At 37.8% G+C, this 26134-nt stretch overlaps 1 long non-coding RNA gene across 6 annotated transcripts in view; it reads right to left on the bottom strand.

Annotated features, from left to right (window-relative positions):
* Nucleotides 1-26134, bottom strand: part of LOC102167654 (uncharacterized) — a 238403-nt gene that overhangs the window by 55289 nt on the left and 156980 nt on the right. The window contains exon 3 of one of the 6 annotated variants that reach the window (XR_014815861.1): nt 8049-8130. The exons of the other annotated variants lie outside the window; for them this stretch is intronic. This is a non-coding gene — a long non-coding RNA (uncharacterized LOC102167654). Of the gene's footprint in view, nt 1-8048; nt 8131-26134 lie in introns of those variants that run through there. 6 annotated transcript variants of the gene reach the window in all.

Genomic DNA, 26134 nt, shown 5'->3' with positions numbered 1-26134 from the left:
CTATTTATTAACTGTCATCATACAATGTATTAGTCACAAGTTTAAGTATTCAGCCCTTTAAGGATTCCCAGGGTTATTAAATGATTCAACTTGTGCTCCATGCAAAACAGTTATTTGTTCCTAGAATGGTCTCGAATTTTAACATGTCTACATCATTTGGGTGGTTTGGTGTAAGGGCAAATTTTGATTTCATTGGGTGAGATGGAACCTGAGATACTAAGTTTCTGACAAACTGCCAGGTGATGTGGATCCTGCTGGTTCATGGATCCCAGTACTAACAGGGAAGGCTTTAGAATACCTTGTTCTGCTCTGAGTGACTTTCCTTAAGAATCTAATAGAAGACCTGTGCATGATCTAGGTTATTCCTTCCCAGTATAATGCTGTGGGCAAAAGAGCCTCACCTCTTTGAGCATCTATAAAATGGGATAATATCAACTCTGCCCATCTTAAATGAGTTGTTAAGATCATATGAGATGCATGAGAGTACACTCTACAAGTAAAAAGCATCATGATTAATATCAATAATGATAATTAAGTGCTAATTTCACACTTTAGTTGAAATGTGGAGTCCTTAACATCAAATGGGAAAAAGACAAAAAGTTTTGTAAGAGAGATATCTCACTAGTTTGATTTCTTGACTGACTATAGAATTGGGTGGCTTCTGACACTTGTGTGAGATACGGAAAACTTTGCCAAATCCTGAATGGGGGTGATTTTTTTCCTTTGTTGACACAACTAGGATGTCAGTAAATAAATGAATTCCACGCAAAGGCTTTGGTGTTGAATTCTGAATTTACATTTTTATCTCCTTGACTTGCAGATCAACCCTAGGCACAGATATTATTTGTTCCCATTTTAAAGATAAGGACCCATGAGCTCCATGAAGGCAAGGACTGTATTGTTTTCCTCATTGGTATATCTTCAGTAGTAGCACAAGGCTGAAACAGAGTAGGCATCTTAAACTATTTGTGTAATGAATGAATCAGACTCAGAGAGACAAGGTTTCTTGCTTAAGATCACATCCAATTAAGTGGTAAAGCAAGGCCCAGTTCTATCTGGCTTGATCCCTACAGTTTCTCATTCAGCAGATCTAAGCTAAGCCCAATTATTTGTATTTTTATTAGTCATCCCATTGGATCCCTCATTTTCGAACATATATTTATTAAACATGTAATGTATGTCAGTCACATTCTAAGTGCTGAGGCTCCACCATCAAACAAAAGAGGCAAAAATCTCTGTCCTCATGGAACTTAAGTACTGATGGATAATCAGGCCAGTCTGAGAAACTGCATTGTATGCTGATGATAATAGGTTCTGCTTATTTAGTTAAAATTAGCAGGTGAGGGAGATTTCATTCACTGCTTCACTGAAATTGTGAGAGCTAAGAGCATCTTGCAGGTGAGGGTGAATATAAAAGGTCTTTCGATAAGCTTTTAGGGTGGGGGAATCATTTATTTTGTGGGTCTGTTTGGCATTTCTGGCCGCTGGCACTAAATGCCATAAGCATGGCCTCACCCTCATTGGGACAACAGGAAGTGGCCAGTCTCCCTTTCCTGTTGGGAACTGCTGGAGGGACTGGAGGGGAAATGCGCTGGTGGGAGGAGCCTGAGCCCCACCCCCACCACTTGAAGGCCTTTCAGACCCTAGAGAGGATTTTTTGATTCCCTTTTTTAAGGATCAGGCTCTACTTAATTATGTGGAGGTAATTTATCAAGACAATGCTGTATTTTAATTATCTGTAAAGCTCCCACAGATCATCATTTTAGATTTTTGAACTGTTGCATCAAAGGATTTTGATTGCTATCATTTAACATGCATTGCCTCCCTCCCTCACTCTCCTTTTTGAAACGATGAACAGAAATTTCAGGCAAATGACTCCCTGCGTTTTAAGTGTCTGTTACTTAAAAAAAAAAAAAAACCCTGTAGTTACTTATTCGTTTAAATGAGTAACTTGCATAATTGTCATATTTTTAGTCCTTAAAAATCTGTTTTTGCAATGGAAATCTTCATGCAATCAGTACAATCAATTGCAAAATTAATAAACTTGGGCGATCTTCAACACAGCTTTTTCTGCTTTGAGAAATGAGGAGAAAATACCTCTATGTGTGGTTTAGACCTGGAAGATTTTTAGTAACAAATTGTGAATTGTATGGCCTAACTTTGAAGTTGCTGATGACGCTCATTTCTCTGTCATTTTCTGAAGTGTTTTTGGTGCCAAACTCAGCTTTTAAAATGGACAAAAGGCAGCAACTGGGGGGACCTCTTGGAGGGGATAGACCAATTTCTGAAAGAACTCTGCATAAAATTTCTGTATTAACTCTTCTTTCCTTATTTTAGAAAAATAGCAAAGCTAGTTACATATTCATGGAGATAAATGGAAAAATCAACTATTCCTCTCAAGTTTTTTATCTTGTCAGATAAGAGATATGCTTCATTCTTTGTCATAACATCAAAAACAAAGTTGTTAATGCCGGTGCTATACAACAAAATAGAAAGTTCAGATGGTTAAGGACTGTGACTTCCTATTTGGAATCTAAGAAAGCATTTAGAGGTGTTTGTGCTGGGTGAGTGGCAACTCATATGGCTTTAAGAAATACAGTGAGTGGAGTTCCTGTTGTGGCTCAGCGGTTAAGGAATCCGACTAGGAACCACGAGGTTGCAGGTTCAATCCCTGGCCTCGCTCAGTGGGTTAAGGATCTGGTGTTGCCATGAGCTGTGGTGTAGGTTGCAGACGCGGCTGGCTTGGATCCCGAGTTGCTGTGGCTCTGGCGTAGGCCGGTGGCTACAGCTCCGATTAGACCCCTAGCCTGGGAACCTCCACATGCCGCGGAAGCAGCCCAAGAAATGGCAAAAAGACAAAAAACAAAAGAAACAAGAAATGCAGTGAGTTGCTGAAAAAAAATGGCTCTGTTTTAAATAATCCCAATGTAAGCATTGCCAAAATGTCTGTGCCTAGAAGGCACTATCCAAGTCATGTTATTGGTAATGTCATAAAAGAGGCAAGGGAGATGTTTTTAGTCCTTCCTGGGCATTGTTTGTTTCATGAATATTTAATTTCTCTTTTATTGCATGATGTAAAGCAAGCCAAGTGTCCCTCATTGAATGCTCCATAGCCTCGTTCTCCTGAATTTTGCCAGCTCTCATGTGCTCACTCTAGTGCCTACTCTGGAATAGGTCTAGCTTGCTTGAAACCATCCTAGGGAAGCTAAGTTCAATAATTTCTGATAGTCCATGTGTAGTCTGAAATCAAAATGAAGAAAGTTTTAGACATCTGTATCTATATCCATAGTATATATAAACATGGTAAATTATATAACATTTTAATATGATTATTATTATTATTATTATTATTATTGTCTTTTTAGGGCTGCACCCATGGTATATGGAAGTTCCCTGGCCAGGAGTTGAACTGGAGCTGCAGCTGCAGGCCTTCACCACAGCCACAACAATGCCAGAGCTGAGCCACATCTGCGACCACACAGCTCACAGCAACACCAGATCCATAACCCATTGAATGAGGCCAGGGATCGAACTGTGTCCTCAGGGGTACTAATCGGGTTCGTCACAGCTGAGCCACAACAAAAATTCCTATATAACATATTTTTAAAAGTCTCTCTCTCTTTTTTTTGGTCTTTTCCTGTCTTTTCTAGGGCTGCAACCTCGGCATATGGAGGTTCCCAGGCTAGAGGTCTAACCCGAGTTGTAGCCACCAGCCTAAGCCAGAGCCACAGCAACTTGGGATCTGAGCCACATCTGTGACCTACACCACAGCTCACTGCAATGCCAGATCCTTAACCCACTGAGTGAGACCAGGGATTGAACCCAAAACTCATGGTTCCTAGTCGGATTCATTAACCACTGAGCCACAACAGAAACTCCTAAAGGTCTTTTTTATCCAAGTCACTAACAAAGCACAATGTCTAAATGGAGATCAAATCCAAGCTGCAGTTGGAACCTATGCCGCAGCTGCAGCAACAATGCATCCTTTAAGCCACTGTGCTGTGTTGGGGGATTGATCCTGTATCCTGGCACTGCAGAGATGTCACTGATCCCACTGCACCACAGCAGAAACTCCTAAAAAATGTCTCTTTATAAGACAGTTTTTGTTTGCTTTTAGCCACTCTTTAAGTGAAAGCAATAAAACTAAAAGGAAGGGGTACATTTTCTGTTCCTAAGGGACCTCATTTTTTTGGGCATATCACAGAACAGCCTTCAGTGTAAGTTGTTAATGAAAAGTCCAGTGGTGCAAAAAGACAAACTAAGGAGTAGTCTGCTATGGGAAACTCAAGTCAAAATTGGTTACATCCAGAAAAGAGTTGGTTTTCATTTTGCTTGGTTAGGGAAAGAAAGAAAAAAATTGCTAATCCAATCCTTAAGCTCAATTGCTAATACTTATATTGTAAAAGCATTAATTATCTAGGTAGAAATTTGCAATAAATATATATGTAATCATGATATTTTATGTAACTGAAATCTAATTTTGAATTATTTTTCTATTTATTGCCAAATAAGAAACATGGTAAATGAAAGGATAGCACCTTTTTAAAATACAGCCTTGTGGATTTTTTTTTTTTAAATCGGTTCATACCATTGGAAATGTGAGAATAAAAATAAGGTTTCTTACTTTACAGTTGTTTTCTTTGCTCATTTCATGTCCTTGAAAGCAGAATTGCTTTTTCATGAATAGTGAAGACACAGGACACAATGAAATACAAGTGCTATGTAGAGACATAGCCTCATTTAACAACTAGCTACTATAAAAATAAATTATACTGTATGACTCAGGTAAGTTGTTAATAATTTTACTTTGTTTACATTATGCTTAGAAAGCAACATAGCTTAATGAGATCAGATATTAAGGTAACAGTGTATCTTAAGAGTCATAAGGTTTTCAAGCTCTGCCAAAACCGTAGGCAGTTTGGATGCGGGTAGTTTTTACTGATAGTGTTTTCAAAAGAGGAAATGAATAAGGCCCTGCTTGGTACAGAAGTTATGCATTCATTACCTAGGAAAGAGTATTAAGTACACACAAATTACTGAGTTGCTTTCAAAGGACACAAATAACCTAAATACAGAAAAGTTCAAGAACTGTAGAGGAATTTTTAAGAAATATGAATAATAATCACTAGCATAAAAACCTATAGGAAGCCCATAATAATAAATGACCAAGTATCCAATAATCATGTGGTCAAGTTCTAAAGCAGGTGAGCACTGTTTAGAATATCCATTTTCTACAAAATAAAATTTCTTCCTATTCCCTGAACTCTTTGGATGAATCAGGGGGTTAGTGGGCCACAGTCAGTTTTTCACTTTTATGATTCAGAAAAACATTATGCTTCTTAACCTTGGAGCTGCATATTTGATTTTTTAAATAATTGTGATGTTCAAGTAGATACCACTCACTCTCATTCACTGTTTATTAAGGGCATGATTGATTGTGGATGTGCAAGAGCAATTTCTCACTGTCTTCATGAAAAATGCAGGAGTAAAAGTTACTGGCTATAATTTTAGTTGCCATAAACCTGATGTCTCTAACATGTAACACTTAATTAGAGCACAATCATCCCAGCACAGCACAATATCTAACAGCATATTCTTTGCAGAATTTTTTGCAGGTTTGTTTTTTTGCTTTTTCAAAATCAACGAGGTATTATTTCTTCTCTCCCCATACATGCAAGTGTTGAAAAATGCCAAAAATATAAATAAATAAAATAAATAAAAAGAAGCAATCCCAAACACCCACTTTGCCAAATCAGTGAGAAGGCGGGATCTGTGAAATGTAGAAATTATCCTTTTGCACCAGTAGAACACATCAGCTGTATGTGCACAGCTGCCACGTCAAGCAAATGCACTTTTTCTAAAGGAAAGGTACAGCATGTGTCAGTACATTCAGCTTTACATAAAAATAAATACATTTCAAAAGAAGTAAGACAAGGGCAACAAGAAAAACATTTTGCAAAGCTTAGTGCTAACTACTGAGGAGATGACGGGATGCCATGCTGTTCTTACATCCAGAAAGTGACAGAATATCTAGGGATGGAGAGAATACACACAGTACAATTTAAATTAGACCTGCATCCAGAAAGGCACTGCCTACCTTGAAGATGATACTGTCAGAGGAGTATAAACTGGCAAAATCTGGGGCTGTAAGATGTGTGTGAAGGTTATTAAACCATATTACCTCCCAATTTTTCTATGAAACTAATTCAAGTTAAAGGAGCAAAGTGAGTGTTATGGTGGTCAGTCTATCATCCCTTCAATTCCTATCTTGCTACTGATGACAGAAGTCTCAGAGAAATAAATTTATAGGCTATCTCTTCTATTCAATAAAGAACAGTGTTTATTTTGGTTATTTTTGCTACTTAACAAATAACCTCAGGAAGTTGGTGGCTTAAAGCAACAACCATGATATCATAATCTCATAGTTTCTGTGGGTCACAAATCTGGAATGGGCTCGGTTAAGTGGATCTAGCTTGAGGTCTTTTACATGGTTATAGACATTTAGTAGCTGGTACTAAAACAGCGGTATGAAGCAGCTGCTGACTGGCCAGGCATGTCTCTCCCTATTTATCTCTCTATCTCTCATCTATTTATCATCTTCATATAGTATCAGGCCCGTCCTGGTGGCTAATTTGGACTTCCTCACAGTAAGCAACCTCACGGCAGCCTGACTACCTCTATGGTGGCTCAGGACTCAGTATAGAGTGTTCCATCAAACCATGTGGAAGATACAACTTTTTTGTTTTTCTGACTTGGCTCAGAGTCACAGAAATCTCTACCACATTTCATTGGTTATAAGAAGAGAGGATAACTAGACTTCACATGATATGGGAGTGACAAGGTTTAGAAGATCTTGTGGGAACAGACATTGGGATGGCCATCTTTGGAAAAAAAACTGTCTTTTACTCTGAAAGGGTTATTATTCTCTGAAAAGGTTATGTGATATTTTGAATAAAATTAAATATACTCTTTGCTACTAGATGACCAAGGATAAATTATTGTAGTAAAAAATAAAAATAATAAAAGAAACCTAGTAATCTCTAGATTCCATGAGGCAAGATATATTATTTGTTAGTGATACTTCCATGGAAATTCTAGCAGTTTCTCTCACCACTATTTCTTCTACCTCAGGCCTGCCAGAAGGTCTGGAATTATACCTTTAGCTGAACAGATTCATTTTTATTACAAGGATCCAAAAAACAGTGGGAATAACAGAAACTGAAGGCCTTTTGGCTCAGGTGAGGAAAGAGAGAAAGCTGATGTCAACACTAAACTGACAGGGGATAAACTCTCTTACACCAGTCTGGTAATCTCTCTTACTGTCACTTTCCCCTTCTGTGAAATAGAAAGGAGCACTCCTGACAAAACAATGGTGAAGTAAAGCCAAGAAAAATACTTGGGAAACAATTCGCAAATACATGGGTCCATTTGAATGCCAACCAGAAGATACAATTATAACTCCTGGGTTGGATAGCCTACCTGTCTACGGCATGGCCTTTGTCTCTGGACCATGGACCTGTCACCAAGACTCCTGGTGTGAATTTTTTTTTTTCCTCTAGTGAGGATGGATTTCTGCTAAGCTACCCACATTCCTACCTGGTCTTCCTCTCCAGCAGTGGAATGTCCTTGTTTGGTGGCTGGCAGGGTGAGCTAAATCTCTACTAAGAGGAATAAACTACTTTGAATTTCCTGACAATTTGGCCCATCAATAGCAAATTTTCACCAAGTGAGAACAAGAAATCTGATCACAAAGGTCTGCAAAACCTTCTAGGCAAAGGCCTACTGAAATCTGATATAAACTTGAGATTCAGCAGTACGAAGGCACTCGCATACTTGAAAGCAGAAGCAAGAATGTGGTAGTGAAAGGAATATTTAGTCCACAGGAATCAGAAGCTTACCTTAAAAGGGTAACTTTAAAGGACAAAGATTGTTTCACTACTTGGGAGTCAGTGAAATCTCATCCTCTGTATAAGGACTTGGTAGTGGTCAATTTTCATTGGGTTAACTCACTGATGATGGTACTACAGAATATCTGAGTTGGAACTCACCTCTTCAAGATTATTAGGGCTGCAAACTGAAGCTCTTCTGAACATGATCTTCTGAGTTGAACACTGCTCCTAAATTCCAAATCTATGAGATATTTAAAACATATATTGCAAGGTTTCAGAGGCAGGTTGTTTTCAGCTTTATGCTGAAAGGATAGGAAAGGTAATACTTCTTGGTGTTTAGATAAAGATGACCATTTATCCTTGACCTTCTCAGATCCCTTTCCATTCCTATTAAATTCCTGACTTTTAAGATATTGAGAAGGAATCAAACCCCAACTGATCTTTAAAAAGGAGATTAGAGATATAGCAATTATTGCCCAGATAAGGAGATAAGAAAAGTTTCTAACAATCCTTTAAGTCAAACTATTTACTTGCAAGAAGCTCACCTGTATGGCAAGCACAGCTTGGTGCTTTTGTAAAGTCCTCTAGCTCTCTTCTAAAAGAAGCTGTATTTAAGTAATCATCCATTTATACCATTTATACCGGCAGATAACTGCACACCAAGCAACACTTTGTTCTTCTCTGAGAAAATTTGAAAGAAAGATTTTCCTAAAATGGGATTTCGGTGATATTTTGAGTTAAACACAGTGCTTCTATTGTTTCTATAATTTAGCATCTATACTACCAGTGAGCAAAGAAAAGCAAGGATTTTGGAGACTTTCATGAGGCAGATAATATACATGGTATTCACACTCTTGCATTGTTCCTAGTGAAAAACTTCCACTGGGCTAATTAGTCTTGGAAAGAATTTCAACTGTATGTACCATGCTGTTGAAAACTGGGCATAAGAAAAAGTAAGCCACCCCTTGAATAAATATTTCATGGATTCAAGATGCATCAAGGATGCATAACCCCAGACTGAAAGATTGAGTTGCTCTGGATATGAAAATTGATATAAGATGTAGGACTCAAACTAAAAACCTGCTTGACTTCTACTTAGCAATTGCTTACTGTGGTTTCTCAATGTGAGCTTTGTATAAACAGATTAACTTTGTTTTCTAAGTGTTTCTAAAGAGCCTGGAAACTAAGAATCAAGTACTGCTTCTGCCCAGCCCTCAAAAACCAACAAACTCTTCCCCACACTCAACACCTGTTGTCAAAAATATACCACACAGCGGTCTTCATCTTCTATGCCAACAGATGTGAAGATGCCCGGAGGTCCCTCAGAAGTCTGTGCTTCTGAATCTCCTGGGGGCACCAGGAAGGGGAGAGAAAATGGTTCCGGAATTCCAAAGGTCACTGCTGGATCGAAATAATGAAAATTGCCCACATGTTAGAAAAAACTCAGATGTGATTACTGGAAAGTCTGGCAATCAGACCAAGAACTAAGTAGGCTAGAGTTTCATTTATACTTTAAAAAGAGAGAAAGAAAAAGAAAGTGTGCCATGGTGAGAAAAATAATTATTATGTTCTTCAGCCTTCAGGCTACCACAATTAACAAGTTTAAACAGAAAATAGAAGAAACCTTTACCTGTACCAAAAGGGATCAAATATGAGAGGTCACACCTACACACAATCGCTAATTTCTGAAAATAAATGTAAGAATTTAAGAGATTGAAGAGAGTGGAAATTAGAGTTGTTTTTGTTTTGTTTATACAAAAAAGGAAGACCACAAAATATATTTGAATTTTCTTTCAAGGCACTTATTGTATCTGATAGTCATTTCCTTATAACTATTTTATTCTAAGGACAGCTTTTCTTTCTAATGTATTTCTCCCTACTCCTTACTTGAAGGTACTAGAACTCTGTGTGGTAATGTATCGTGATTATATATGTAAAAAGATGCACTTTCTGCATAAAATAAATTTGATGATTATATGTCACAATCTCTGCTTTGTAATCTTTTTGCTCTGGGTTATTTAGGAGGCAACCTATAAGCACTGTAGGGTAGTACCCCTGGGATACAGCTCACGACAGAACGTGGAGGCTCAGTCAGAACCTGGCCCTAATCCCAGCTGTATGGCTTGGGGTACAAGTTTTCCTGTATGTATTATTCCTTCACCTAGCAAGTAACATAGGCACCTGAGAAGCAACAGGCTATGTGCATGTGCTGTAGTTACACAGAGGTTAATATCCTGCTCCCTCACAGAGCTTAGGCAATTTCATTTCAGTGTTCTGTATTTCAGAAGAGAAGTCTGACCTGGAGACTCCAGAAAGGGCCACTAGCTGAATGGTGAGGGTGCGAAAGAGTGAGGTCAGGTAATATTTCTCAGAAGATGAGACCTGGAACCAGAGGTTCTGGTGGGAGTTAGCCAGCAGAACAGGGAGGAGCTGTGGAAAGAGAGCTTTAGGCAAAGACAACAATAAATGTGAAAACTCGAGGCACTTGATCTGCAAATATGTTCTGAATTGACTTTTAGTGCCATATATGTATTTTGAGACAAGGAAAGATGCAGTGTTTTGTGTAGAAGTAGAATTTTTGGAGATGAACTGCAAAGATGATAAACTTATGAATAGTATCTGTAGCAGTTAACAATTGTTCTCATTCAGCTTGCCTCTTTTTAGTCCAAAGGTTTTACAGAGAAGCCTACAGCTGAAGGCCTAAGGCTTTGCTTTGAGTGTTAAGGGGAAACTTCTTAGATGACACCAGAACCCCCTAAAACCAGTGACAATACACACCCAGGCTTCCCCAATGTCTGGTGCATTTTCCAAAGTTGAAAACATTTTAGAATTAGGCAAGTTTTTAATTTGCATAAAAATCACTTTTTTTTTTTTTTTTTTTTTTTAGATGCAGATTCTGATTTAGTACGTCTGGGTGGGCCAAAGAGTTGCCATTGAAAGCGCCCAGGTGATGCTGATCCCTGTAATTTTGAGGACCTCACTTTCAGTAGTAAGGCCTTAAAGCACTTAAGAAAGGCCCAATTCAGGGAGATCAATGTCCTGAAAGTTTCAGTATTTTGAATCATTTATTTAAAATCCATTCTATCATTCTCTCTCTCCTTCTCTCTCTCTCACACACACAAAGGTGTACATACTTTAAGTTCACCCTGCTGACTGTACACAAACGTTTAACAACTAGCCAACAGAGAGAGAAGTAGCAACTTTTCTGGTTATTGTTATCAAATGGGTTAAACACATATCCCGTCCACTATCACCTTTTTAAATGTTTATGCATGTGTACTTTTCTTTTTGCTATGTAGTAGTGTATCAGTGATATGTCAGAATAATACACCTAAATATACATCCAAAATCCAAGAAGGTCCACCTGGCATTGTCTGAACCTTTATCTTCATGGAGGAAGGCTCAAGGTGCATCAATAAGTTTCTTCTTTAGAAGAAATATCCAAATATTCTCCAGAACACTGTATTCATAGAAACTTTCCCCTGGGGCAGACCTGTGAACTTTCATTGGTTTCTTTCCCCCTCCCTGGCACACATGTCTGTCTTATTAAGGCTTTGAGATCCTTGGTTTTTCCCATTTATCAGATCCAATTAGCATAATGTCCCCAGATAATGGACTGTGGTGATGTTCTGTGGGATAACAAGTCAATCAAAGTCCTTGTGAGAATGATTCTGAGATACCTGGGCATTTCAAACTATTAGCCTTGTCTGTTGCTTGTCCATATATCATGATCCAATCATCAGAGCACTATTCCTTCCCAACTAGTCTCTCATCTTAGCAAAAGATATCTGGTGGCCTGGTATATTTAAATGAAATAGCAATTTCAACCCTTACAATCAAGCCCTGGGCTGATTCTCAGTCATGTCTGCCTTTCAGCTACATGAATTAAGGAAATTATGGGGCACCATAGAGGCTTACTTGTTCTTTACAACTGCCTTGGGTTGAAAATTCAAGACTTTATCTTTTTCTTTATACACACTTTCCAGAGCATCTGTAAGTAGTCACTCCTCCATCATTTTTGTAATCAGTATTGTTACCATAGCAATTAAGTGCCACAGCCACTTTACCCATAAGTACTTTGATCTCTACCTTCACTCAACACCACCATGGGTGATAATCTGAGTGACCATGATGCTACTGTATGTTGTGGATTAACAGTGCTTCTATTCCCCTGGCACTCTGTGCACTCTTCAAATGGGAGCAACTCAATCCCAGAATCCCATTTTGAGGATCTAGCTGTCATGTGCCCTTACTTGGTACCAATTACTGCGTCGGTCAGAGTCCCAGCAGCAAGCACAGCTCACACATGAGGTCTAATGATAGTTTAAAACGGGACTAATCTAGTCATCTCCAGAAATTCCCATCAATCTCTGCTGGCTGCAAAGAACTGACATTTTCTTCTATTAACTGTATAGTATTACCTGTCACAGTTAAGTTTTATAAACCATCTAGAATTCACATCATACAGATTATTTTTTTCTCCACAGAATAAGCCAGTTTACCGTGAACCTTCCTAAAAATCCATTAACCTCCTCACTGATTTGTGATGCCACCTTTATCACAAATCAACATATGCAGATGTGTTTCTAGGCTCTGCCTTTTATTCCTTTGGACTATCTGTATATTGCATTTATTGTTCTGGCTGTGTAGTGTGCCTGAATAGCTGGTAGGCAATTCATACACCTTAGAGTTATCTATATATAAATCAGACTCAGTTTATTAAGATCTTCCCACAATCCTTCATTTTCAATTACCAATCAATGATTTTAAACTACCATCTAGGGAAGGTAAGGGGTTTTCTTCAGTACTTGTGTTTTGCTGAGCAAGGTATACAACACAAAGATAAGATTAATTACTCATTTGTCACCTGTTATTTTCCTTCTCCACCTTTCCCCACCAGTGTTCCATCTTTCCATTCAAAAAACACTGACTACAGGCTTAACCGTGTCCCCCCTCCCAAAATTCATATATTGAAGTCCTAATGCCTAGTACCTCAGAATATGGTATATTTGGAGATAGGATCTTAATTACAGAGGTCATTAAGTTAAAATGATGTCATTAAGGTGAGTCCTAATTCACTATGACTGCTGCCTTTATAAGAAGAGTAAATTTGGACACAGATGTGTACAAAGGGAAGATAATATTCAGACACAAGGAGAAGCTGGCCATCTACAAGCCAAGGAGAGAGGCCTCAGATGAAATTAATGCTACTGACACCTTGATCTTGGACTTCTAATATCCAGAATTATGAAAAAAATAACCTTTTTTTTTTTTAAGCTACCCAGTCTGTGCCTCTTTGTCATGGCAGCTCTACAAAACTACTACAACCAGGTTTTGAAAGAATAATGGTTAAAGAGGTGCACCAAACTTTAGCCTAGTTCCCATGCCCCTAAACTTCAATCTTGCCCTGTTCAAATCTATGGCTCTGACTTTGGTGTTTTTTTCTGAGGAGTTGATTGCTCATCAACCGTATTTTTGCCATTCCTCTATGGATAGCTATCTTGCACCTGGAGCTCAAGTGCTCAAAATCTAAGTCTTGATGTTTTCCTTCAATTCTTTTAATCTCTAGGGGTCTCCATCTTAACATAATTGCCATGGAGAGGTCTAAGAGTCATTCTAGCCTTCTGCCCCTGCCCTCCTATGCATCCCTTTGAATACACCTCTAAAGGGTCAGTTTATTTCAATCTCAGAAATGTTTCTTGCATCTGACTTCTTCCCATTCCAGTTGGGGGAATTATGCTGGGTCAGGCCCTTATTATTTTTTGCCTGGGCTTTGCTAAAGATGTCTAATTTGCCTCCTCAACTACTTTCTCTCAATTTTTCAATCTATCCTTCATCTGTCCCAATATCTTCTAAAATGTGTCTCAAAGTGTGTGACTCAACCCTTTCATGGTTCATTATTTATTTATTTATAATCAAAGTACAGTTGATTTACAATATTGCTTTAGTTTCATATATGCAATACAGTTTTTTTCATATTATATTCCATTATAGTTATTAAAAGATATTGAATATAATTCCCTGTGCTATACAGTACATCCTTGTGTTTTATATATAGATTCATTTGTATTATTTTTTAGGTTCCACATATAAGTGAAATCACACAACATTTGTGTTTCTTTAACCTGTCTCACTAAACATAATATTCTCTAGATCCATCCATGTTTCTGCAAATAGCATTATTTTGTTCTTTTTTATGGCTGAGTAGTATTCCATCACATATATACTACATATTCTTAAGCCAATCATCTATTGATTGGCACTTGTGTTGTTTCCATATATTGGCTGTTGTAAATAGTTCTGCCATGAACATTGGAGTGCATGTATCTTTTAAAATTAGAATTTTCGTTTTTTCCAGATAAATACCCAGGAGTGGGATTGCTAAATCATATGGTAGCCCTATTTTTAGTTTTTTAAGGAACATCCATACTACTTTCCATAGTGGCTCCACCAGTGCACATTCCCACCAACAGTGCACAAGGAATCCTTCTTCTCTATACCCTCTCCAGCATTTACTGTTTATAGATTTTTTGATGATGGCAATTCTGACCCGTTTGAGGTGATAACTCATTGAGGTTTTGATTCATATTTCTTTAATAATCAGTGATGTTGAACATCTTTCCATGTGTCTGCTGGCCATCTGTATGTCCTCTTTGGAAAAATGTCTATTTAGGTCTTCTGACCATTTTTTGACTGTTTTTTTTTTTTTGTTGTTGTTGTTGTTGTTTTGTTTTGTTTTGATATTGAGTGGTCTGAGTTGTTTATTTTTGGATATTGACCCCTCTTGGTTGCACTGTTGGCAAACATTTTTTCTCATGCAGTAGATTGTCTTTTTGTTCTGTTGATGGTTTCCTTTGCTGTGCAAAAGCTTTGAGTTTGATTAGGTGCCATTTGTTTATTTCTGCTTTTATTTCTTTTGCCTTAGGAAACTGATCTAAAGAAATACTGCTATAATTTATGTCAAAGAATGTTTTGGCTATGTCAGGTCTTACATTTAGGTTTTTAAATCATCTTGAGTTTATTTTTGTATATGGTATGAGGGAATGTTCCTAATTTCATTGATTTACATGGAGCTATCCAGTTTTCTCAAAACTACCTGGTGAGGAGACTGTCTTTTCTCCATTGTATATTCTTGCCACCTTTGTCATAGATTAATTGACCATAAGTGTGTAGGTTTATTTCTAGGCTCTCTAGTCTGTTCCATTGATCTATATGTTTGTTTTTGTGTCAATGCTACACTGTTTTTATTACTGTAGCTTTGTAGTACATTCTGAAATCTTGAAGAGATACACCTCAGCTTTGTTCTTTTTTTCTCAGTGTTGCTTTGGCAATTCTTGGTCTTTTGTGGTTGCATACAAATTTTAGGATTATTTATTCCAGTTTTGTGAAAAATGTCACAGATATTTTGATAGGGATTGTATTAAATGCGTAGATAGATTTGAGTCATATGGCCATTTTCCCAATATTAATTCTTCCAATCTAAGAGTATGGGATATCTTTCCATTTCTTTGAATTATCTTCAGTTTCTTTTATCAGTGTTTTACAGTTTTTAGCATATAGGTCTTTCACAGCTTTGGTTAAGTTTATTCTCAGATTTTTTTTTTTTTTTGGACATGATTTAAAAAGGATTCTTTTTCAGTTTATCTTCCTGATATTGTATTATTAGTGTAAAAAACCACAAGAGATTTCTCTGTATTAACCTTGTATCCTGCTACCTTGCTGGTTTCATTTATTAGTTCTAATAGTGTTTGAGTAGAGACTTTAGAGTTCTCGCTATAGAGTATCATGTCATCTGCCAACAGTGACACGTACTTTTTCTCTCCCAATTGTATATCTTTTATTTATTTTTCTTGTTTGACTACTGTGGCTAGGACTTCCAATTTTATGTTAAATATAGGTGTGACAGTGGGCATCCTTGTCTTGTTCCTGAATTTAGAGGGACTGCTTTCAGCTTTTCACTGAGAGTACTGCGTTTGCTGTGGATTTGTTGTAAATGGTCTTTACTAAGTTGAGATATGTCCCCTCTATATCCATTCTGTGAGAGTGTTGTTTGTTTGTTTCTTTAAATCATGAATGGTTGTTGAATTTTATTAAATGCTTTTTCTTTTTTTCTTTCTTTTTTGTTTTTCTTTTTTAGGGCCACACCCACAGTATATGGAGGTTCCCAGGCTAGTGGTCTAATCAGAACTACAGCTGCTGGCCTACATCACAGCCATAGCAATGCCAGATCTGAGCCATGTCTGCGACCTACACCATAGCTCACAGCAATGCCGGATCCTTAACCCACTCAGTGAGGCCAGGGATCAAACCCACAACCTCATGGTTCCTAGTTGGATTCATTTCCACTGTGCCATGTTGGGAACTCTGCTTTTTCTTTATCTGTTGAGATTGTCATGTGATATTTATCCTTCCTTTTGCTAATGTGGTGTATCCCATTTATTGATTTGTATATGTTGAACCATCCTTGTGACCTCAAAGTGAATCCAACTTGATCATGGTGTATGATTCTTTTTATGTATTGCTGGATTCAGTTTGCTAATATTTTGTTGAGGATTTTTGCATCTATATTCATCAGAAATATTGGCCTATAATTTTCTATTTTTGTAGTATCTTTATCTGGTTTTTGGTATCAGGGTGATGATGGCCTCTTAGAATAAATTTGGGAGTGTTCTTTCTCTTAAATTTTCTGGAATAATTTGACGATGGGTGTAAGTTCTTTTTATATTTGGCAGAATTCTCCAGTGAAGAAGTCTAGTCCTAGACTTTGCAAAGAGTTTTTCTTCTTTTTCTTTTTGGGGCCACACCCCTGGCATATGGAAGTTCCCAGGCTAGGAGTCAAATCAGAGCTACAGTTGCCAGCGTATGCCACAGCCACAGCAACACTGGATCCGAGCTGTGTCTGTGACCTACACCACAGCTCACAGAAATGCCGGATCCCTGACCCACTGAGCAAGGCCAGGGATTGAACCTTCATCCTAATGGAAACTAGTAGGATTCATTTCTGCTGTGCCACAATGGGAACTCCCCAGAGAGTTTTTAAATTAATAATTCTATTTTACTCCTAGTGATTGGTCTGTCCAAATCATTTGTTTCTTGACTGACTTTTGGAAAGCAGTGTATTTCTAGAAACTTGTTCATTTTTTTTACATTGTCAAATTTGTTCATAGTGCTCTCTTCTGATTTTTTTTTTGTATCCCTCTGTGGTATTGGTTTTATTTCTTCTCTTTCATTTATTATTTTTCTTTTTGTCTTTTTTTTTAAGACCACACTCACGACATATGGAAGTTTACAGGCTAGGGATCTAACTGGAGCTGCAGCTGCCAGTGTACTTCACAGCCACAGTAATGCAGAATCTGAGCTGTGTCTGTGACCTACACCACAGCTCACTGCAACACCAGATCCTTAACCCACTGAGCAAAGCCAGGGATCAAACCTGCATCTACATGGATACTACTCAGGTTTGTTACTGCTGAGCAATGATGGGAACTCCCTTTCACTTCTTATTTTATTTGGGTCCTCTATCTTTTCTTCTTGATGAGTTTGGCCAGAGGTTTGTTGATTTTGTTTATCTTTTCAAAAACCCAGCTCTTGGTTTTATTACCTTTTTATTTGTTTTTGATCCCTATTTTATTTATATCCTCTCTGATCTTTCTTACTTCCTTCTGCTGACTTTGGATTTCTTTTTTTGTTGTTGTCTTTTTAGGGCTGCAGGCTCAGCCTATGGAGGTTCCCAGGCTAGGGGTTGAACTGGAGCTATAGCCACTGACCTACACCACAGCCACAGCAATGTGGGATCTGAGCTGCATCTACAATCTACACCACAGCTCATAGCGATGCCAGATCCTTTAACCCACTGAGTGAGGCCAGGGATTGAACCTGAATCCTCATGGATGCTAGTCATGTTCATTAACTGCTAAGCCACGACAGGAACTCCCTGACTTTGGATTTTATTTGTTCTTTTTCTAATTTTTTTAGGTGGTAGGTTAGGTTTTTTATTTGTAATTTTTCTTGTTTCTTGAGGAAAGCCTGTATCCCTATGAACTTCCCTCTTAGTACTGCTTTTGCTGCATCTACATAGATAAAGCTGTGTTTTCATTTTCATTTGTCTACAAGTATTTTCTGATTTCTTCTTTGATTTCATCATTAACACATTGATTTTTTTCAGTCGCATGTTGTGTAGTCTTCATGTGTTTGTTCTTTTCCTGTTTTTCTTCCTGTAGTTTATTTCTAGTTTCATATCATTGTGGTCAGCAAAGATGCTTGAAGTAATTTCTATCCTCTTAAATTTGCTGAGGTTTGTTTTGCGATCTAGTATGTGGTTTATCCTAGAGACCATTTCATGAATATTTGAAAAGAATGTGTTTTTTGGATATAGTGTCCTGTAGATATCAATTAAGTCCAACTTGTTTATTGCCATTTAGGACTTCTGTTGCCTTACTGATTTTCTGTCTGGGTGATCTGCCTATTGATATCAGTGGGGTGTTAAAGTCTCCTACTATTATTGTATTAGTATCAGTTTCTTCTGTTAGTATTTGCTTTATATATTTGGGTGTTCTTATATTGGGGGCATATATGTTAATGAGTGTAATATCCTTTTCTTGTATTGATCCCTTTATCGTTATATAATTCCTTTCTTTGTCTTTCTTGTTTCAAAGTCTATTTTGTCTGATCTGAGTATTGCCACTCTTGCTCTCTTGTCATTTCCATGAAATATCTTTTACATTCCCCCACTTTCAGTCTGTATATGTCTGTTACCCTTAAATGAATCTCTTGTAGAAAGCATATTGCAAGTCCTTCTTTTTTTTTAATCCAATCTGTCACTCTATGTTTTTTGATTGGAGCATTTAGTCCATTAACATTTAAAGTAATTATTGATAAGCATGAATTTATTGCCTTTATAATCTTTGTTTTCCAGAGCTTTTTTATTTCTTCTTCTTTTTGTTTTCCTTTTATAGGTTGAGGATTTTTCTTTTGCAACATGCTTGAGTTCCTTTCTTTTTGGTTTTTTTGAATCTATTACATGTTTTTGACTGTGGGTATTATGAAGTTCAAGCATACTGACTCATAACTATATCTACTTCTTTTAAACTGATAGTTATTCAAGTTCAAACACATTCTAAAAGCTCTACTTTTTATACTCCCCCTACATTTTTTTTCTTTTTAGGGCTGTACCCATGGCATATGGAGGTTCCCAGGCTAGGGGTCGAATCGGAGCTACAGCTTCCAGTCTACATCACAGCCACAGCAATGTCAGATCTGAGCTGCTTCTTGTGACCTACACCACAGCTCACAGCAATGCTGGATCCTTAACCCACTGAGTGAGGCCAAGGATCGAACCCACAACCTCATAGTTCCTAGTCAGATTCATTTCTGCTGTGCCATAATGGGAACTCCCTTCCCCCTACATTTTTTAATTTTGATGTTCTATTTTATATCTTCATGCTTATCCTTTTACTGTTCATTGTAGTTATAATTGCTTATATAACTTTTTAAAATTGTTTTTTAATCTATATATTGGTTTATTTAATCTATATACTGGCTTATTTAATCTATATACTGGTTTATTTAAGTGATCTTCAATCCTTACTATATATTTGCCTTCTCTTTACTATAGATTCTTGCTTCTTTTTGATTAGAGAAGACCTTTCATTATTTTTTTCAGGGTAGGTTTATTATTGCTGAACTCTTTAGTTTTGCTCATCTGAGTAAGTCTTTTCTGTTTTTTATTCTAAATAATCTTGCTGGGTAGAATATCCTAGGTTGCAATTTTTTCCTTTTTATCTTTGAATATATCAAGCCACTGCCTTCTGGCCTACAAAGTTTCTGCAGAAAAATCAGCTGGAAGCCTTATAGGGGTCCCTTTGTTACTGACTCTTTGCTTTTCTCTTGCTGCCTTTAGAATCATCTCTTTAACTTTCACTATTTTAATTATCATATGTCTTGGTGTGGGTGCACATTTTGTGTTTGGGTACATCTTGTTTGGGATTCTCTGTGCTTCTTGTACCTGGATATGTATTTCCTTCTTTAGGTTTAGGAAATTTTTAGCCATAACTTCTTCAAATACATTTTCAATTCTCTTCTCTTTCTCTTCTCCTTCTGGAATCCCTAGTATGTGTAGGTTATCATGTTATATATTATCCCATAGATCTCATATGTTCCTTTCATTTTTTTTTTTTCACTTGTTTTTCTGTCTACTGTTCTGATTGGGTGGTTTCCGCTATTCTGGAAGTGATTCTTCCAGGTCACTTGTTTTGTTCTTCTGTGTCATTTAGTTGGCTATTCATTGCTTTTGGACTGCTTTTTATCTTGGCAATTGAATTATACATTGTTCATTGGTTCATAGCTACAGCTTCTAGTTCCTTGTTATACTGATCTGTCTTCTATTAATAATATTTAATTCAGTTAGCATTTTTTATTACTAACTTTCTGAATTCAGCATCTGGTAGACTGGTGAGGTCTTTCATTATTTGTTCTTTAGGGGGACTTTCCTTGCTCTTTTAATTGGAAGTAGTTCCTCTGCTTTTTCATTTTATTTAACCTCCTCTGTCTGTAAGAATTTAGGGGAAACAGTTACTACTGTGGCCATGAAGGGGTGTTTTTTATGTGGGAGCATCCTTGTGTAGACTCTGTGTGTCCAGTGTCTTTGGTACAAGATCTGATTTTGATATGAACGCTAGCCACATCTTTCCTCAGGGTGTGCTGGCTGTTATCCCCTTGACAGGGGGTATGGTTGGTGTTGGAGGGTCTAGAGCCTAGAATGAGACTTCCTTTCTGCTCCATAGCTGTTGCTGTTCTGACAAGGGTGGGGTCTACCCCCCAACTGTTGGAATAGAAGCCATGAGGGTCAGACTTGATTGGGTTATGTTGCCCTTGAATGCATGCTCTGCCCCAAAGTAGGTGATTACTGAAGCAAGTGACCCCTTGAGCTCACAGAACCTATGAGCTGCCTAGGAGGCATCAGTGGCTCCATTCAGAAGCAGTTCAAGATTGTGTCCCTTCCTCTATTGTATTTATTTCAGTGCAAAGCCGTGGGGTGGTATAGGCTGGAACTGGGGGTTGAGGCACTGTAGCTGTAGGAATTGAGATGGCTGTGCTTCCACCAGAGATCTGGGCTGCCTCTGTGGTAGCCTTGTCCTGGTACCTGTCTGCCCCATATTCAGCACTAAACTGTGTGCGGAGTAGGCAGAGCCAGGGTACCATTGCTGGGAGAGGAACTGTGTGATCATGTGAGTACTGACAAAGGCCACCACTTCCCCACTCAGGTCACACCCCACAATCTCCAGGCTGCTTCTTTCAGGGCTACCTGAGATTCAGCACTTAGGTGTTCCGTGCTCCTGTGGCACTTCCCCATGTGCACACTGATACTGGCTACTGCCAGCCCACCTGGATAACACTCCAGATCCCTTGGTCTATCTCTACATAACTAGACTGAGCTCCCAGGGCTCCCAGATCTTGCAGCCTTTTCCCAGTGGGACCAGATCTTTCAGCAGACTCTGGTGTGGAGTTAGTGGGGCTCAGGTGTTCACCCTGTTCTGACTGGGAAGTGCAGCTTCTGCTAGTGCAAGGCTCTTTCTGTCTTGACTGTTGGCAAGCTAGCATGCACACACTCCTCGTGAGCAGAGCCTAGGCTTCACCAGCCCTTATGTCTGTCCCAGTGGTTTTTCCAACAGCCAATGGGGCTTGTCTCCTCCAAGAAGGAACCCAGGACTGTTGTTCAGTTTGGGGCTTGACCTGTTTGCTCCCTAGGACGAGTCCACCCATGTAGAACTTCTCTTTCTTTCAAATCTCTCTCAGGGATTCAGGTCTTGACTCTATGCCTTTTTTTCTGTCCTACCTGTTTATATGAAGATTTTTCTTGCAGCTCTAGTTGTATAGGAGAACTTCTGCTGGTTTTCCATTGGTTTTCCATGATAACTGTTCCACGCGTAGACTTTTTTTTAAAATGTATTTGTCAGAGAAGGTGCACTCCATGTCTTCCTGCTCCATCGTCTTGATTCATGATTCCATTTTTTAAATTAAAAAATTCTAATTTCTTAGCAAGACATTCAAGATCTTTTATAATCTGGACCAACCTACCACTTCAACTTTTTATTGCCACATCTCCCTCTTGGCAAGTACCCTTCACTCCAACCATTTCAGTCAAAATCTTTTTTCATCCTCCAGTACAAAACATAATTCTCATTCCTTCATGTTTTTTGTCATGTTAGTCAGTGTCTGTAATGCCTTTCATTCCCTGTTTCATTATTAAAACTTCACACATCCTTTGAAACCCAAATAAATTGGTATTTTCTCCAAGGAACTGTTCTTGGAAAATGACACTTCTAACTGTGATTGGCAGTTTCATGCTTTGGACCTCCCGTTTTACTTTGAAAAATTCCATTTCCTTTATATTTATTACATTTTGTTTTAGTTTGGTTTCACAAGCCTCTCCAGGAGATGGGAAGCTTTGTGAAGATAGGGGCAATTTCTTTGTTCATTTTTCTATATCAACTTAATATATAGCATAGGCTTTGTATATTGTAGGTGATCTTTAAACAGATGAATGAGTATAAGAGTTTATCAAGTATCAATTCTATGAGTTTTGAGCTTAAAAACATGTCACCATTTAATTAATTTTGATCCATTTATTTTGTGGAAAATATGACTTACTTATTCATAGAACCAAAAGCTCATCTTTTTTTTGGCTATAAAGTAGCTCTTAGAAAATATTATGAAAAACGAAGTGCAAATTAATCAGAGAAGTGAAAATTAAATTTTCCCTGAAATGTCCTCGGAATTAAAATTCAGAGAAACCACTCAGAAGGCAAAAATGTGATTGCATTTGCCAAATCCAAAATATTTTTAGTAATATTTTATGGTGATTGTCAATTTTTTCACAGATCAGACACAGACTATGGAAGTAGCAGGTCTACTTTTCTGAATCTAGAGGAAATACTATTTAAAATTGAAAGTGGCTTTGCAAATTGAGAGACTATATAGCAAAACATACAGAACTTGAGATGTAGCTAACACTAAGTAGATTCAAAACTTTCATTATCTTTATCCTCTACCCCAATTATTTTTGAAAGCAAGTCTGGTTTAAGTAACATTTACTGCTTGGACAGGATCCTGTGGAGTCACTGCCTAACCCATTAAACGCTCTCAAGTTGTGGGATCCTTCTGCCTTAGATTTAGTTGTTTTGTTTTTGTCTCTTGTTCTTTTTGGTTTCTGATCCCACTTCTTATTGTAGAGTCCAATTAATGTAGGAGGAAGAGAGGCTGTTCTAAGTTAAATGTTTTATCTAATGACTGTGTTTGCTTTTTAAGGATTCCCCAGTGATGTCTTATAGAGCCCTGGGTCTTCAGAGTCCACAACTTGAAAATTGCTGACTTAATAATTTAATTTAGCTTTATGGAGGAAACATAATTGTTATTTTGCTCTGACAGCCTGAGTTCTGAACATCTCCACTTCTTAGTAATTGATAGAGCAACTCTTCATTAGCTTTTTAAAATCTCAACAAGGAGAATCTCTCTTAGTAGTGGTTAAATGAAATCCAATTAGAAAATTTGATAGGAGAAGGTAAAATATTTGACATCTTCTCCTTACTCGTATATAATGCTCTCTATAGATGTGGATTCCATTTCTCCACCTGACTCCATATTAACTATAGAATGAATAAGGAAAGTTTTGTTGATGAGAGAAAATTCAAATAATGCTATAATCTCACTTGATTCTCACAAACATCCCTGTGGTGTAGATAAAATTGAGTAAAACCATATGAATCTGCCATTTGTATTTGTTAAAAGTTGTTGACCACAGGAAATTTCACCTTGTTTAAATTCTGTTATTAGTAACTCCATTTTACAGATGAGAAGTCTGATGTTTAGAAGTCAAGTAGTATACTGAAAGTTAAAGTGCTGTTAAGTTGCAGAAAAAGACATGGAACCTAGGAATGTCTGTCTCCAAAGCCTTGTTCTCTGCCAGGCTCTATTGCCAGGTGAGGAACACAATCAGGCTGAGAGAAAAAGATGCCTGTTTTCCCCCTGCCCTGAACCCCCACCCCATACTCATTGACATAGCAGAGCTGGGTATAATTTCTTTGTTGAAGTTATATTTATGATTCATAAAGACAGATCCAGACTTGTGCAAGTATATACATTCTAGTTTCCTCCCCTATAAGCTTCAACTTTGTTAAAAGAATAATAGTTTTACATGATCTTGATCCATGGGGATGAAACTGCTTAAGATATAGATGTCAATTGTTTAAAAATACCTAATATTTTAAGTTGACAAGGATGGGACTAGCAGGAAGTTCTCACATTGTCTTTGGGTTGTTTCATATGTTTTCCCCTTTAGATTGTAAACTGCTACCTTTATTCCTTTGGGACTCCTTATCCAGCATAAATAAATGATTACTGAATGAGGTCACAGTGGTATCAGGCTAGACAGAAATGGTAGTAGCCTAAGTACAGACAAAAATATTGCTGCCTAGATAGAGCAGCTCAATCAAAAAGTTAGATGCACCGGAGTTCCTCTTGTGGCTCAGCAGTAACAAATTTGATCAGTAACTATGAGAATTCTGGTTTGATCTCTGGCCCCACACCGTGGGTTAAGGATCTGGAGTTGGGTGAGCTGTGGTGTAGGTTGCAGATGTGGCTCAGATCTGGCGTTGCTGTGACTGTGGTGTAGGCTGGAAGCTGCAGCTCCAATTTGGCCCCTAGCCTGGGAACTTCCGAAAGCCACGGGTGCGGCCCTAAAAAGAAAAAAAAAAATTACATGTACATACTCTTGCTTTGAGTACATACTTCATTTCACTAGTTTTACTTTTCTTTTTGGAGAGTTGCTTTTAATATCTTTGTCTTTTAGTTATGCAGCTTTGTGGCTACAGTCAATCCTCTCAACCCTTGCCCCAGGCCTTCCAGGATAAGGGCAGTTGATTTATGCATCAAAAGTCTGATAGTACATAGAAGGTCATTCATTGAAAACTAAGGGGCCTGTTTAAACAGTGGCGGTCATGCAAATTAGTGTGATTGCTGGCCTGGGTCCTGAAAGAAATTAAGTTGAGTAGAAACCAAGCTACGAGAAAGTTTTGATTTTAAATAAGTTTTGAAAGCATACGTTTCCACTCTGGTACCAGATTTTTTTCATGTCAATATCGTGAATTGCTACCAGTTGCATGAAGTTAATAAAAGTGTATAATAGGGCTGTGGAGAATGGTTGGGGGGCTGAGTTTGTAGTAATAGCATAGTTGGCAGGGAGATAGACGTTTTTAATCTATCTTCACTATTTTGTTAGACGACATGAATTATTTTGAGATATACTTAATTATTCTTATTATTTCTTTTATAACTCTCCTACACCTGCCTTCCCTACTCCATAAGGAAGCCTGAGGCTAAGAGAAGGAGCAATAGATTCCTTTGATTCTCTCAGTTACTCTGACCAGAGTTTTGTTTTGTTTTGTTTTAATCAAAAGATATTTGACATATAACACTGTATAAGTTTAAGATGTACAACATGCTGTTTTGATACATTTATATACTGTAATATGACTGCCATTATAGCATCAGTTGGCACCTCTACCAAGTCATGTAATTATTATTTTTTTGTGGTAGAAATAATTAACACCTAGTTTCTTGATGATTGCTACAATAATGTTTATGTTCACTATACTGTACATTAGATCTGCAGAACTTATTATCTACTAGTTGTAAATTTGGACAAGAGTTATTTTTAAAAGTGTCATGGATAGTTTCCCTTCAAACCAGTCTTTCTTTGGCTTTGGCTGTTTTTCCCCACCTCTTCCAACAATGGACAACTTGGGAAACTAATAGGGCAAAGCTCAAGAAGTTCTAGATTTGTGCAGTGAAAGACGAAGTGGTAGAGCATCCCTTTGGTTAATCCCTCTGCAGTCCCACCCCCTTCACTAATTTCCTTGCCCTATTTCTCAAAGGGATGGTAACTGGATATAGTAGGACTTCCTAAATCCCTGGGTCATGGTATCATTAAACTCTCATGATTTTATTTCCACTTATATTTATCATTTATTCTCATAAATAATAAGACATATGTTGAATCAGCTAACAGAAGTTTTTTGGTTTTTTTTTTTTTGCTTTTTAGGGCCGCACATGCAGCATATGAAAGTTCCCAGGCTAGGGGGTGAATTGGAGCTACTACAGCTGCTGCCCTATGCCACAGCCACAGCCACAGCAATGTAGGATCCAAGCAGGACCTACACCACAGCTCATGGCAATGCCAGATCCCCAAC

This window comes from Sus scrofa, chromosome 9 (assembly GCF_054392235.1).
Source record: "Sus scrofa isolate SSC_HxYL_T2T_F1_AM1 chromosome 9, Sscrofa_HxYL_maternal_Yorkshire_Landrace_v2.0, whole genome shotgun sequence".
Classification (NCBI taxonomy): Eukaryota; Metazoa; Chordata; class Mammalia; order Artiodactyla; family Suidae; genus Sus; species Sus scrofa.
This window is presented reverse-complemented; position numbering and strand designations above follow the sequence as displayed.